Raw genomic sequence first — 17,361 nt, forward strand, 5'->3', positions numbered from 1 at the left:
GTGTGTGTGTGTGTGTGTGTGTGTGTGTGTGTGTGTGTGTGTGTGTGTGTGTGATGTCTGAGCCTTTCTGTTTAAAATAATTTACTCTACCTTTTACATAAAGATTGTTTGTGAAGTACTGAAAACAGGTTGTAAACAAGGTGTGTAGGTTGAACAAATAAACATGCACATGTATTACAGTCTGTTGTACACCTTCTCTAGCCTGAAGAATGCAGACTGTTAGATATTTTTTGCAGATTAAAAGTGGGCGGCAGGTAAATTACTAGAGTTTGCACACAAAAAAATATATTATGTTTAATTTAAAATGTTCTTTGTTTACTGATTGAGGTTTCATCTAGGAAATGTGTAAAAAGAAAAGTGTTTCACAAGTTCCTCAAAAGCAATACAAAAAAAAGTCTGAAAAAAGTCCAATACAGGAACCATCAACAATTTGGGACATGTTATTAATCACTGACAGTGAATAACTTATCAAAATGATTAAACTCTGCCAACTAATTCAAAGGTTTCAAAGGCTTCATTTGTGAAATGCACAATAGCTGCGTTACAATTTTGGCAATGAAAATCTCCAGTGTCCTCCAGCAATGCAACAACCAATACACTGAAAATAAAAAGGAAAAAGACATCAAAAAGTGCAAAAGACATGAAGTAGGCAGGAATAGGAAGAACATATACATATAGGATAGATCAAGAATCAAATGCTGTTCACTTCAATGAGTTGTCAGTTTATTTTACTTGACATCCTATACTACTCTTTGGGTTTGAAGCAGTGTTTCTGGTCATCTTGAGCACAGGGCTGTGGATCTGACACAGAGCTTCAGATTGTAAATGCAGTAATACAGCAGTGGGTCAGCGCACTGAGGGGAACAGAGTGATGTGTTTGGCATGCTGCTGTCGATGTGCAGGACATGACTGGAATGTGTGTGAGCAGCAGGTTTTGCGTGGGCCTGGTGTAGAATTACAGAATAGGATTGGACCAATATGTGCCGTTAAAGGCCAACACAGATCATTTTGAATTTGAAGATGCCATGATGTCACATTTTAGTTGTATGTACTTCTGAGAGGAGCAAGCAGCGTCTGCAATGGAAGGTTATTCTGGTTGGACCGTGGCAAAACATTAAAACTCAAGATGTCGCAAAGCACATTTTTCATATACTGTACTAGCATGAAATCTGGTTTCAGTTGTAATAGAAAACCAGAATGAAATAAGAAAGCCAAAACACATTTTCATCTTGATTTTATCTCACATACATTTGATTTTCTGCTACAAGAAGAAACTGAATAAGAAAGTCTTTATTTGAAAAAGAGACGATTAAAACCTGCCTCTTTAAAACTGCACTTATCAATATTTTATGTTATTTTAAATAGTGTTGGTTCCAAATTACCACTTTCATCCACCCCGTTTCTGGAAGTACTTATTTTTAAAACCTCACAATGTAATCTTATCAGCGAAAGTCTTTTGTATCCTAGTATGGATGTCTACAGAACCTATACTTCAGTACCAATAAAACAAATTCGGAAATGGAGTAGTAATCAATTCTCAACAGTGCAACAGGTAATGAGGAGACAATAGACTAATTGCTTGTATTCCATCATTTCTGATATTGTGACATCCCTAAATCCTGATAGCTGCTAATCTATGTTCTGAGTTGTTTGAAGAAATATTTGCCATTTGATGAGTATGATTATGGGATGAGTTTCGAAGAGGATCTGTACCGAGTAAATGTGTGTTGCTAAGTATGTAGAATACGATTTGTATGACAGAATATCTCTGCAGCTCCAAAATACTTGACAATTGAATTGTGTGCTTCCTGTACCTGAGGAATGCAGTAGTCCATATTGCCATTTTGATAAATGTTTTTGATTAATCGTGCAGCCCTATCATTTCACAAATTGTCCTTTATTTTCTTGTCAGATTTCTGATTCTTAAAGGGAGCAACAGAAGAGTAACTTCTGCTGGATAGCACTCAGTTTAGCCTCTCTGTGTTTGCAGGGATGGTCTTCAAACGCAGCGATACAGAGATGAATCTGCGGGGGCTGTTAAGTTTGAGTGTATGTGTGTGTGTATCTGTGTGTCAGTAGGCAGAATGGGCTGCCATAGGCCTGACAGGATGACAGCTGTCACCAAGGAAATAGAGAGAGGAGGAGGAGAGAGGAGAGACACTGCCTCAAGGGAACACACATACTCTAAGCCAGGGCCTAGAAGCTGTGTCTGTATTTGGTCGTGTGTGTGTGTGTGTGTGTGTGTGTGTGTGTGTGTGTGTGTGTGTGTGTGTGTGTGTGTGTGTGTGTGTGTGTGTGTGTGTGTGTGTGTGTGTGTGTGTCTGGGATGCTTATTCCTCTCTGTCAGGGCAGCGTAGGGTTATGTGTGTTTAACCCCTTCTAGCTAGCTCTGCTCAGCTTAATTGTCTCAGTAAGATGGAGAGAAGAGGGGGGCAGGGGACTAAAGAGGGGAGAAAGAGAGGGGTGTATGCAAAAGCAGGGAAACCCCATAAACCCCCTTAGTGTGTAATTCAATAACCATACCATAAACAGAGAAAAGCAGCAGGTTATTCAATTGAAACATGTGTTTGAACAATCATTTATTATCAAAATGATTTATTTGCTGCCAAATCACTGCACAGAGTCCACCCTAAAGGAAAAGCGACAGGTTGTTTGTTGTACTGCTCTGAATTCAGAGTCAATATGTGTATTTGAACACGTTCCTTCATCATCAAACCACCAGAGAGATGCAGTGCGGACATGATTTTATCTGGAGAAAGTCCTGGATCTGCTCTGTAGACAGTGAGTAATGGAGCGGCTCCCAGGACGCGGTGACAGCGGAACACATTTTCTCACTCACAGCTGGAAGTCATACATTCAAATAAAACTCATTTGGATGGGTTACCTGAGGCAAAAGAATCTCTGAGCTCAGGTATTCAGTCATTAATTTAATATCAGCAGAATGGCCCCCGAAAAGTGTCACATCACATATCCCATTAATTCAAATCTTGATGCGGGGATCAGCAGCTCAGGGAGAGAGTTGACTGGGATTGTGGAGACTGGAATAATCATTGGATTGTTTTAATGGTGCGTTCAGGTTCTACGTGGAGTAAATGTAATTTGCTTTGCTGTTACCATGCAGGGTGTAACCACAATCAACTTGCAGCTTTATTTTATATGCAAGTCTTTTCTTTCATCCAGCCTATACCTGTCACCTTGGCTGTAAATATGAATACAGTACATCTGATTGGTTGACTATAATCTAGTTTTGATCGGATTCCCTCAAATATATGTTCGTAATAAAGCGAAATCAGTCCAAATCTACTCTGTAACCGCAAGGTGAGGTGGAAGGAATCAGGACCGATCAGAATCAGGATCACGTATCATTCTCCAGTATCGTGGGTGTGAGGCTCCGCAGAGAGGCAGGGGTTAAAAAGAGATGATTAATCAGGGGGGGGTTGCAGGTGTGTGTGTGTATCTGTGTGTGTGTGTGTGTGAGCGGGGTGAATGGGGTCTGGCATCCAAGCAGCAAGGTAATGAGTGGAGCCACAGTGTGTGGACCTCTAGCCTCTGCAGTGGAGAGGAGGGGGGCATGAGAGGAATACAAAATGCCCCTCTTTCCTGCCGCTGATGGCTCTGTTGGTTATGGATGAAGCAGCTTGGCCTTTCTTGGAGGAGGCTCTGTGGGAAGCTGGTTTAATGTTTCTCTTATCAGCATCAAGGATGTAGGCTTGATTTAACACGTGTCAACCTCGAGTACATTTTCCTTTACCCTTAGGAGGTGAAAGCAGAAGATGACATTCTACCTATGACATGAAAATACATACATTTTATAAAAATCTACATGAAAACACACCTAATGGTTTAGATGCATACCTCTCTAGAATAGGTGTCAACATAAACTAGGCAGAGTTCATTCTCACTGGTACTTTACGTTTCATTAAGTTGAAGCTTTTATTCAATATACAATGTAAACAATAATTAAAATGAACCATGAATATATACATTCAGAACCTTTCTTGACTCGGTTTGCTGCGATCCCTTACATGGTAGTTGAAATCTAGATAATAGTTGTGGTTTGATTGACTATGAATGATCACACAAACAGAAATACCCAAAACATAACATGTTACAATTGAAACACTTATTGCCAACATGGTTCCAAGGTGTCATAAGACAAAAACACAACAAAGCACATGAGAAGAGCAAAATAAAATAGTTTGCAAACAAGCTGGCTGTAGCTTAGCATCTTAGCGTAGCATCGTATATCCCACAAGCTAGCTATGGGTCATCTTCAAGCAGTTTTCTTCATAATAACATGTGTAACCACAATAGCTAATCAAGTACATCAATGTAAGCCTTGAAAAACTGTAAATTGTGTATTGTTACGTTTTCTAATCAATATATTGCTCCACCTTTTCTTTGCCTATAGAGTCAGTAGGCTTGGAAAGGACCTGTGATTACCAAGAAACCCTTCTGAATAGGCCAATCAAACTGCCACTATTTCTTTTCAGGTTGTTCAACAACCCGCTAATGTAGAGATCAATAGGGAAAGTCACTCAATATGTGCTGTGTGGAATTAGTAGCAGAGAATGGCTCGTAGATGTACAGAATAATTACACAGAACAGTGGATTAATGGGAGGAGGCTGTGGATCCAATGTGCTAAAACAAAGACAGGACACAGTGATGGACAAGATAATTTCAAACTACGGTTAGGAGAAAAGATTTCAAAGGAAAGAAGCCCAAAACCCTCCCTCCTCCCACACCCCCATCCACTTATCATGAGTCAGGGCTTTTCAGGAGATTGCAAGATTCCTACAGAACCAGAGAACAGTTCACCCCAGGTGATGACTTGCAATTCAAATCGGCAAAGGTCACGCAAGAAGTTTGAGTTCACGTAATCGGGAGCACCCAAGGGATCAGTGCGAGGAGAGAACGCAGCGTTATTAACTCCCCCTGCCTGTTCTGATCTGTTCCCACTTGACATTAGCAGGAGAAAATGACATGCTTTTAGCAGTGGCTGCTCACATAAGAGGGTTACCTCTGTCATTTAGAGGCAAGTGCTGGTGGGAGCTGACAGGAGCCCCGGTTCTCAAGAATAACCTGGTTTAGACGATGGAAGAGGAGAGAGATGGTGGGAGGAGAGGATGAGCTGCTGTCTTCCCACAAAAAGAGAAGGGATATGGCATAGCATTTAGAGTAAAATGACTTTCTTCTCTTTCCTAAATGCGTTCTTACAGAAGATACATATCTGTCTTTGAATACTCCAACCTATCCATAACTACTTCTATTGACAAGTTCATTGATTTCTTTAACCTTACAGCTAATGATAATGTAACCCTGAAGCTGCAACGTAAAGCGTTGTCGAATACAAATGCCAGCAGAAAGTAACTGATGGAAAACATTTGTAATGGTAATGTCAATAAATGTCAAGAACATGTTTTATTTTCTAGCAACGTGACCAATCTTACATCTTTTAAGAGAAAATGTGTTATATACAGTGTTGATTCCAGCTGTTTTAGAACAGATATTCTCAGTTATTCCTAATATTCCTATAATTTGGACAAATGATTTAGTTGATCAACAAATGTTTAAGTTTCTCCACAGAGAACTGTACTGGACTTAGACTTAAAGGAACTTTTATTAACTAAGTGGAGGCAGGATCTAACTCACTTCTTATTAAAAAAAAGATGTAACTTTAAATGTATTGTCAATTCAATTCAATAGCTTTATGAGCATGACCATAATTACATACAGTATTGATCAAGCTCTGTATAGTTTTCTAATAATCAACCACATTCCCAATTCATAGTTTACCTACCAGTGAAGTTATCCAGTTCCAGAGTAAGATAAATTCACAAATGTCTCAAAACTCAAATAAAATATATCCCCTTCGGAAGATAATTCTCTCTAGGGTTTTCCTCATTTTTCTCTCCTTTTGTGTCTGAAGGTAGAGGAACACAACACTTCAATCAATGCTGGCCCTAATTAGGCCTCTGCCTCACCTCGCTTGGCGTAATGATGGCGCGGCCACATAAAAAGCTTCCTGGGTTGTTTTTCCTTCACTTCAAAAGCTGTCTCCCCGCAGACCACCCCTCCATGATTTAGTAGCAGGTCTTTAGGTTTGTTTGTCCTCTGTTTTGTTTAGTCATTAAAGTTGTCACACTCTGTTTGGATCAAAGCGGCTTCAGGAGCGGCACAAATTAACGTCCTAAATATTAGTGGTGACACCTTGTCAATGGGATGTAACGTGTCAGAGGGGGTAAAGCAGGAAGCTAACTTGAGGCTAGGAGGAGTTCTTGTTTTAGGGCATTGCTATATATTTCTCTGAATGTTAAGCCCCCGGGCGGTAGATTTTACATTATGTTGAGTTGTGGTTTTGGTCGGTGGAGTGTTAGTGTTCACTTGGCAGCGGTGGTTGTAATTAGGAGTCCTGGCTTGGTCCCTGCAAGACGTTGCAGGTTGTCAGGCGGAGGGTGTGGTGGTGAAATGTGATTGATGGTGAGTGGGCACAGCGGTGGGCATTATGGCTGCTGTGGTTGGCTGAGATTGGCAGGCCGCTCTGTGAAAGTGCTTTTCTGACTGGCAGACATTATATAGCCTTTTGTGGTTCTCTTGGGTGCTTTCACACAACTATAGCCAGTTAGTGTGTATCCATGAGTATGTGCTATGATCCCTCTGAGGCGGGCGATTTCCTCTCAAAAACCTTCCGGCGCACAGATGTTCTGACACACTAACACACTGATGGATGGATAGTTGTGTTTACCTACACACAAGTGTGTTTAAGCTGAGACTGAGCCAAAACCACTCGCAATTCTTCCCTCTGTGTGAGGCGCACAAACAAGCCGCAGACAATCGCTGAAGAGACACACACTAATTTGAAAAAGAGGTTTTTGCTTTAATGAGAAGGCCACGGCTCAGTTTCACCTCGCTGGTAAACAACAGCGATCGCAGCAACTCGCTGAACTGTGTGTGTGTGTGTGCAAGTAAACTTTATGCTGAGAGGTTGTCTTGCATCCCTTATTTGCTTGGCTCGGGGCGCTTGTTAGTATTATTGTCAAATTCCTTCATGAACACACACACACACACACACACACACACCCCCCAGGCACACTCCAAAACACACACAGATGCTCAAAGCCAAGTCAAATCTCAGCCGGCCACGCTGACGTTAAGGACTTTAATGCAGCTGTCGTTGGCTAGTCTTTCTAAACACACACACACACAAACACACACACTAACTTACTCCTGGAATTCCTATACAACAAATAGCCACATTCTAAGAGCTTTGAGGAGTGTGTGTTTGTGTGAAGGGAAGGCAGGAAGGAGCGGTGACACAGCAGTTAGCATTAGCCTCTTTTGCCATTCCCACCGCATGGCTGTCATCCTTCGCCTAGCTTAGCGTCTTCATCTGCAGAGGATTAGCATGCAGCAGTAGCCCGGCGCTACGAGCTGAGCCTCCCTCTCTGATTAGGCATGATGCATTTGAAGCCTCCACGGGGAGAGAGGACGGCGCACACTCCGCCACTCGGCATATCGGCTCAGCGTATTAAGCGGTGTGTGTGCGGGATGTTAAGCAGATGTTTGGTGAATGCAGCTTAGTGGAGAGGGGGCTCGTTTTAAAACCGGCCTACATGAGTCCACCGCAGGAGTAAAAACGCATTCACATGGCAGAATAGTGTCCACTTTTCAATACAAGTGTAACTCATAGAGACATACCTGAGTTTTATTACACCAGTTCAGTGGTTCTCAAATGAATACCAGTTGTTTTATAGAGAGCCGCCCGCAGTGATAAGAACATTTTCATGTCTTGTTCTTAGGAGATAAGTGGCTCTGGTGCTACAACACTTGGCCAAAAGTATGTGAACCTAATTTGACACCCCTGATAAATGGGGAGAATAATCACACGAGTGAAAGTAATGGTTCCTCTGCGAAAGCTATACTCAAGTGAGGAAAATCCCGATATGTTGGTGGACACAAAAGCGATTAATCTGAGGATCTTAGATAAAGACCATCAAGTTAAAGTCTTTCACATTGTTTTATGTAAATCAGTAAAATCAGTCTTCTCAGAATTTAAACCACCTTTAAACATGTAACACATTTGAACTTATTTGCCCACTTTTATATATTAAAAAATATATAGGCTAATGGTTTCCAATCCTTCAAGTTTAATATATGTTTTTTTTTTAACTCATTACATATTTAACATCATAACAGACCATGGCATTACTATTCCTTGCAACTACTAGTATTGGGCTATGATTGTTGTTAGGGAAATAATTGTCCTAGACTCCTAGATACGACGTGCATGACCAACCCTGACGTCTGTTATGTCCTTTAAGGAGATAGGCTGCTTCAGCCATAATGTTGTTGTTCCCATTCTGTGACCGGGCAACCCTAGGTCACAGATGGTTTATTGTTGCGGGTGCACTGGGACACTTCCTTCTTTGTGTTTGTGGACTCCAAGGTGTGAAATCTTCGAGGCCATAAGTATCGGACGCAAGTGACTCAGTGTTCCCAACTGTTTAGGCTATCTTCTCAAATATGTTGATTACTCTCTGTGAAACCAGTTAAATGGGCTAACGAGAGAGAGGCGCTCCAGATTTGAAGTGGCAACTCTACCGTGAATTCAGAACCTCTGGCTCTTGGACTTGTGATGTGAATTCTCCGGCCGAAGCTCCTATAATAAACCATCAGTGTTTGACATCAAAGCTCCTGCTCTTCCCGTGTCTCCTTCATGAGTCGGTGACTCCCACTGCATTGCTACACAGAAGTTTACCCCACAATTGGGTTTGATCAATTTACCCAAAGATATTCAGTGTATTATCTAGTATCGGGAAACCACTAAATCTTTCAAATTAGAACATGTTTTAAATTATAAATAGATCATCATAAATATTGCAGATTTATTTTCTGCTGACTCATCGTTTAGCTCTATAAATATCAAAAGGCTAATTTCCAGATTGGGCTGAAATGCTAGAAAATGCTGACTGGGGTGGGGGGGTGTCCAGTGTCTTGCTAAATTAAAGAGATTCAATATCAAACTTTTCCCTGCACTATATGTATGTACTCTCATGCTGAAAGGTTATTAAAACCAAATATATAATGATGCATAATCAAAAATGTGAATGCAATAATGGAGACTCCCTCATCTCTCCCTTGTTGAAATGTTTTCCCTTTATTTATATATGTTACTAATGAATCCCCTTTACACTGGTTTTTGTTTGATTGTCCTGTTTAAATGATTTCACACCTGTTATTAGATATTGTTATGCTATATGATGATTTACAGAACTATAATAATTGGGGCTATCAACGTTAACGCTATAACGATAAATCTGAAACCTCTACGCGTTTAAATAAAATGTGTATGTGTTTGTTATATTTGACCGTTTTGTGAAGTAGGTGTGCTCTGTTCCTGTATTTAAATGGCCGTTGTCTGGAAAGCATCTGGTGCTGCTGACCTTCATTCATCGTGGACTTCATGAGCCTTTAGTGCCCTCTTGTGGCCTTTTCCCCCAAACATAAGTGAGTGTTGTTTTTGTGCAGACTTTATTTCCTACACAGTATTTGGTAGGCCTACAGCCTGTAGTCACGGCTTCATCAAATCATGTTCATTACTTTATGGGGACTTAAAGTAGTATTTGCTGAAAAGAAAAGAGCAAATCTAACACTACTGTTATGTGTGTGTAGTTTGTGATTTCTTATTCCCTCAAGTGGCAGAAAGCAGAATTTCACATTAGTGTAACTGAGTTACACTAATGTGAAATTCTGCTTTCTGCCACTTGAGGGAATAAGAAATCACAAACTACACACACATAACAGTAGTGTTAGATTTGCTCTTTTCTTTNATGCCTCGTTTATTTCCCCTGTGTTATTATCAGAAGTTACTGGAAACTTTTGAATAATGTAGTTCATCTACTTTTAGTAGTTTGTTTAAATGTTTTAATTATGTTGTTTTTGTTTGTAGAAGTGCATCATTTCTTGATTTATTGTAAAATGAATCTGAACTTTTTGATCTGTTATGATGATAAACTGAAGCCCTTTCTAAATTAACCCAATTAAGTGAGTTTTAAATCGTCCTGCTTAGTTTATAAGGAAATTATGAAGAGGAACAAATTAAATGGTTTGAAAATGATATCTATGTAGGTGCTGACGCTGTTGGCGGTTCTAGTGTTAACAGACATTTAAATTAAATATGTGTAATGGCAAATGCCATATATGATTTTCTTACCTGGAATTCTGCCTTTTTGAACAGACTTTTTGAGTCCTAGCTATATTGTCTACAGTTCTGGGGTTAATATGAATCTAATATGATTGTCATCGGTCTAAATTAGATTTCAAATGATTAACTGTGTATGTAATGAAGATCATAGTGTGGGTTGAATCCATTTTCATAACCACTGTCTTTTAACTGATTTAAATGCGGAAACTGGGCTTATTCATCATAATTTCGTATGACTTGACTTGACTTGCTTGACCTGAGCAATGACTTGACTTGACTTGACTTGCTTGACTCTCACCACAGTGACTTGGGACTCTCTTGATACTTGTAGGTCAAGACTTGAGACTTGCTCATGACTTGCACATGTAGGACTTACTCCCACCTCTGCTGCAAAGTACTCCGGTTTGAAAGCGCCTATACTCTCTTCATAGCTCTTATCTGGTTCCATCCAACATATAGGGATCAAATATCTGAATCTTAAGCTGCTAAATGCTCCTCTATATCAACGTATCCTCATATAATGCTTTGTATGATATCTTACAAAAAGCTTTTTATCAATTTTAGTGCATAGTAAGATGTCTACATTTCTTTGGGCAAGATACTGAACCATACAGTAATTCAGTGTGTTTAAACACTTCTTATGAGCAGATGCCTCCTTGTATGGTAGCACAGGCCATCAGTGCATGAATGTGTGTGTGTGAATGTGTGAATGCTGGCTTGTGTTGTAAAGCACTTTGAGAGGTCTACAAAAAGCGCTATCTGAATGCAGGCCATTACCATTTACCACATTCTTTGAGTGCAAGTTTTCAAAGATTTGAGCACAACAAATTAAATCCCTTTCACCTCCTTTGCATTCTGGAAGCTTCATCTCATAGACAGATATCTGAAAGGCTGATGAATAAGCCCGAAACCATCTGCATGGCTAGATATCACAGTCAGGTTTTTTTGGGGGTGGAAATTGAGTAAATCAGCCCTTTAACACTCATCCACTGGGCCAAACACTGCCGCATCAAAGGCTTCTTTGTACGACTCATCTTCTTCTTCTTCTCATCTCTTGTCCACAGTCGTCCTCTCACGTCTCACTGGCTTTAGAGCTCAGCTTTACATTTGCAGAAGCAGGGCGGGTACAGGTGCGCCTCCCTACTTCAGAGATTTTATACTAGCAAACACTTTAGCTGTGGAGTTAGCCACGGCTCAGTGGGTCTGAATGGGGATGCGCTAACAGGCTAGCGCTGCAGTCCCAGAGCCCATTGATCTGTGCTGCTCACTAATAACAGACAGCAGAGACTCCCTGCCTCTCTGGGGCCATTAGGATGCATGAGTGGAAACCGTGCTAAATGGGACAATACACAGAGGTGTGTACAAGGGTAAATACAATCCAGTTTATATGGAGCGGCAGATACACTGCGGGTAAGCTCGACTAACACGTAATTCCTTTGGCTAACCTTGGAATTGCATTTCTCTGCGTGTTTGTCTTTGCATGTGTGTGTGTGTGTTGTGATATAGGGATTAAGCGCAGGGTTACAACATGACCGTGGTTGCTATACTTAGGACCGGTTGTTACATTTCCAAGCTATTATCTAGACCTGTAGGGACAAGAAGGGATTTGTGTGCGGCAGGAAACTACACAAACACACACACACACATACAAAAACGGTGGTGTATTTCTGTGCAGACTTACATTCAATCTCCTATCTCCTGAACAGTAAGAGGAGAGACATAGAGAGGCCTGTCTGCTCTCCATCCCTCTAAATGTTTAATGAAGCATCTCTCTCTGTCTCCCTGCCTCCCGCCTCTCTCTCTCTCCAGCTCTAACCCATCATCTACTTTTCCCCCACTTCATCCTTGTTTGTCTGTCGGTCTCTTCCTGCAGGCTTACATACACCGCACATGGGTTTGAATGCTGACGAGAAAGAAGAAGAGGAGGAGGAAGGAATGCTCACCTCTATCATATTTAGCCTCCATTATCCATCCTGCCTATGGCCTGGGTCCAGCCTTGCCAAATATTTCATTTTTTCCCGGTCAACTTCTCACTCGATGTTTAATATTTTGCAATATGTAAGTCTTGGCAGTTTTCCCTCTGGTTTGGTGTTGACATTATGCTGCATTCTGAGTGGATGCTAGCTTGTTTTATGTTAACCACATGAGGAAAGCAGGCAGCGGCGCCGATCCAGCGCCTAAGTGTTTGTAATTTAACTGGCAAATATTTTTGGCATGAGGCAAAGTAAATGCTGCAGTGCTATTTGTGAACTCCATAGTCACAGCTGTTATTGTTTAGACAACGGGATTTGGCTGTGCAGAATAAACGCCTTTCTGTTTTATTAGGCCTAATCTACTGAACTCCTCTGTATCTCTTAATTCTGAAGAAGCAGTCTTTATCTCTTTTACCTGTTCTGAATAAGCTGCTTTTACCTGTTAAACAGCTCTGGGAAATCTGTTCGGTGTCAGTTAATCTACCGTACTCGGAGTACATTGTTTACGGGTTACACTTTTAATCTCCATCTGGAGACAGATACATTTGAAAATCTGTCACACCTCAGAGAGCACATATTGGCAAAATTAAGAGATTGGATCCAGGTAGAGAGATTTTACCTGGTTTCATTCAAATAAATGATGACTTGGGTCTTGACTACTCTCAAAATTGGCTTGCTTTAGATGTTACCCTAATACACCTGCGTTGACTTAATGCAAACACATTTGGTTTTGAATGGTAAAAATCAAGCAAATGCTTTATGAAACACCACTGTGAAAATGAACACATAATACAAAAGACAAGCGGGAGCACACAGTTTCTGCAAGTGTGTGTTTCCGTGCCTGTGTGCATGCAAATGTGTGTGTAAGCAAGCAAGTGTACTTCTACTCTCAGCCCCAGGACTTCAAATTATCCCGAGGCTCCTCCAAAACACACTCCAGAATTTTTGTCTGCTTTCCAAACTCATTACTTTAGTAGGGCAAATCAAACCGGGCGCATTAAACGGAACTCAAACGTGAAGAGAGTGGAGTGCAAGAAGAGAGTGTGTACGAGTGTGTGTATGCCAAAGACAGAGCAAGTTTGCCTGTGTTAATTAGAAGGATACTGCTCTAATTAATGGACTATGAATAGCCATGCTGGGTGAAGAGTCAAGGTTAGACACCTGCGCGGCCATATTGATGCACTCCTTCTCAGGGTCTATCAAATTACACCGATTTAATGTAAATACAATATTGGCAGCCTAATCTACTGCGGAGCCAAGAGAGGAAGTGTGTGTGTGTGTGTGTGTGTGTGTGTGTGTGTGTGTGTGTGTGTGTGTGTGTGTGTGTGTGTGGGTGTGTGTGTGTCCAACAAGGATGATGTCAATTAAAGAACATATGAATCATCACCGGGGAGGAAATGACCTCGGAGCACCACAGAGGAGAGTCTATTACTTCATCATACTGAAAACCTGGCAGTAATACACATTCTTTATTATTCATTTCAGAAGTGATATTATGACTTTGCCATGCTTTGTGGTACCATTAATATGTTATAATCCTCAAATTATCAATTGTTGCGGGCTTTCAAAGTAGATAATTGAATTCTTGCTAGCGCCAGAAGCATTTCTGGAGACTTTTTAGCAAACTGACACAAATGTATTAACTTTCACAGTCATTTACATTCAGGTTTCCTTTGGTAACTGGAAATAACTACAAGATCCAGAGCTCAAGTTAGAACCAACTCATATAGAAGCTGACATGGACCATATGTTTACTGCTGATGAGTGCAAAGTCTTAAGGTTTTGTTAATCTGCTAACATGATAACATTGAGATTATGCAAACATCTTGAATTCCGTTGCTTGTTTTTGGCTTCACCAACAAAACAACATTTGCGTCTTTTATTTGTTCATTTATCTAAGGTGTTTGGCCATGATGTGCTTTGATTGACTTTTGTGTGTGGACTCCTTTTTTCTAACTATTTATAAAATTAGTGATTTTGAATTGTTTAATTCATCTGTGGATCATACTTATGCCATGTTTGAAAATGCAAATCTGGAAAGTATGATTTATTGACTGGTAAAGAAAACAGAGTCCTCTATAATGACAGTTTTGAAGTGTTGGCGTCCTTACTCATGAAACCATTGCTCACAGTCAAAGCAAGATCCATCTTGTGGTTGCAATGGATTATGGTCTTTTGAGGCTAATGCTGGTGGACACATTTCTATTATGCTACGATGGATTGTAAAGTTGGAAAACCAAATGTTCACTGTCAATGTTTCAGGGTTAGGGTTAGGGCCAATGAAACATTCATACAAACATCTCAAAGGTCACCAGTTTCATGCTAATTGAATGTACGCAAACCTTTAATAGAATTAAAAGAACGCTATCTTTCTGTCTCTTTATCAGATTTACAAGAAGTTGGATCTAACACTTTCTATAGAACTGTCTACATTACAGTTTGATACCATTGTGTCCACTGCTGCTGGGTCTCTGTTAGAAACTATTGCACCTTCTGTAGATCCAATCTGACTACAGCTGTCTTCTGACAAGAGGAAAGAAGCTTTTCAGAGCTACACAAAGTGAGTGTGTGGTCATTAGAAGACAAATTGTATCCCTTTAAGAATGTAAAGGTGCCTTTTTACCTGACCTTTAAATCCACTGCAAGTCTTAATACCAAGTTATTCAATCTTCTTCTTTAGTTTCAAGGTAGGAGACAAAATAAAGGGCTGCAGGGGAACCTTATACTTCAGTACTGTCCAACCACATGTTCTACTTCCTGCACAAGAGCTAGAATATGAGCATTGACAGGTGTTTTCCCTTTTCAGTTTGTTGTGTGTGTGAAAAGAAGAGAGCATTCCCTCGCCAACAGATCAATACCCCGGATCCATTCTGGTTTGTTAAGAGTAATAGGCATGGATTTAAAGCGAGAGGAGGCAGGATAACGGGCGCTGATTTAGCCGGGCTACACCGGACCCATTTACTTCTCAGCTCCAGCTAACAGGGTTTCTCCTGCCTCCAAAAACACTTTGTACCGCTATTACAGCGCTGTATATGGCAGAACAAAAATTACCCCCATTATGTAATCTCTATAATGATTCCTATTGAGAAAGCAGAGGCTACAACGGCGGTACAGTAAATTACACTAAACACCATTACTCTTGACAGCTCCTTTTGAGTGTGCGTGTTTGTTTGAGAGTTGGTGTGTATGTGTGTGTGTGTATGTGTGTGTCAGGTGAGTGAATGATTGAGTGTGTGTGCACGAGTGCGTGAGCGACGCTCTGGCAGTGAAATTAAACTGGGGCTCAGGTGAGAAACAGAGCAATGCTTCAGCACAGAGAGAAAGAAGAAGAGGAGTTTAACACCCCGAGGACTTTGCACACGATGTAGAACAAGCCTGTCTGGGTTAAAGAGAAAAAAGAGGGGGATAGGGACGAAGAAGGGGAACAGAGGGGGCTGACAGGGAGATTGAGAGATGGGGAGATTGATGGCATGTAATGATGAAACGGATGGAGGACGAGACAAGAGAGACATGCACGTCTGAAGCCATTACTCATCTGCGGCACACACACACACACGGAAAACGCCACCCAAGGGTGCCTGCCTGGGAAACTGTCTACCATCCAACTCTCTCTATTCCTCTCTTTTGTATCACCTTCTTTCTACCCTCCCTGTGTGCCTCCATCCTTTGCTTTCCTCCTCTCTCACTCTCTGGAGATTCATATCAAATCATGTTTGTTAAGAAACTGTGAAACCTGTTAGTGCCGTAAACATTTCAAGTGGAGCAGCGACGGACAAGATATTACATGTTGATAAATCTTCAGATGTGATTTTAAAAATAATGTCCTTGAATGTTTCCCTAAAAGGTTTATAGCACATCAATCAATGGTCAATTCATAACATAGGATGCATTGTTAGAGATTAAAGGTCCTGCAAGCTACGTAAAGTCACCATCTTGAAACATGTCCATCATAAAAAGCAGCTATAGATAACAAACACTTCTGGCACACAGCTTATAAAAACTAAATTCAAACTGGAAATGAGGATTTGGCTTCATCCCTGAGGCAATATGTGTTTTTTCGCATCTTTTGTTGATCCCTGCTCCTCATTACTATGATGCAACAACTCAAGTTTGGTCTCCATATGCTAGAAAATGAATCAAGACCCACAACTTGACCCTTTGACTCTCCACTGTTGTGCATTACGTGATTTCACCATGCGAGCCAGAGAAAATCCCCGTCTACATCTGGGTTGTATGAGTGTGTTTTAGAGTTTTTTGGCCTGTTTCAGAGAGCAACATTTTCCATAATGAGCACCCAGGGGACTTGTTGCATTGCTCTCTCTCCCTGCTCAAAAAAAGGTCTGCACAGACTTCTGGGAAACATCAGATGCCCCCATGAGGACTGAGACATACTAAACTTCCATTTCCATAACAGCATACTCACAACCAGCACCAACAGTCTTATCCCACGGGACTTCATTCACACAGAGGGCTTAGAACAGGGCCCAGAAAACTGAAGACTTGTGCGAGAGGTGTGTAAATACATTCACGCCAAGGACGTCCAATTAGAAACACATCAGGTCAGCAGGCCCCATATGGAACAATGTTAACGTCACTGGCCTGCACACTGCCCTGAAATCCACCCAACACTTTTTGGATGAACTGGAAGACGTTATGGCCCAAAGGAAGGTCTCTGCGGCCAAAATCCAGTGGGAAACCTTTCCAAAAGTGTGAAAGTTGTGACAGCAGCAGATTTTGGTTTGGTAATGAGAAGTTCAATGATCCCACAAGGGTGTTATTGAACAAAATATACAATCACAATTGTGGGGGAAACTTCTGTGTAGCAATGCAGTGGGAGTCACAGACTCATGAAGGAGACACGGGATGAGCAGGAGCTTTGATGTCAAACACTGATGATTTATTTAGGAGGTTCGGCCGGAGGATTTGCATCACAAGTCACAGCAGTCACGGTCTGAATGCACGGGAGAGTTGCCACGTCAATTCTGGAGCGCCTCTCTCTCGTTAGCCCATTTAACTGGTTTCACAGAGAGTAATCAACATATTTGAGAAGATAGCCTAAACAGTTGGGAACACTGAGTTACTTCCGTCTGACACTTATGGCCTCGAAGATTTCACACCTTGGAGTCCACAAACACCGAGAAGGAAGTGTCCCAGTGCACCCACAACAATAAACCATCTGTGAC

Source organism: Notothenia coriiceps, unplaced genomic scaffold (assembly GCF_000735185.1).
Source record: "Notothenia coriiceps isolate Sejong01 unplaced genomic scaffold, NC01 NC01_scaffold00037246, whole genome shotgun sequence".
NCBI classification, from domain to species: Eukaryota; Metazoa; Chordata; class Actinopteri; order Perciformes; family Nototheniidae; genus Notothenia; species Notothenia coriiceps.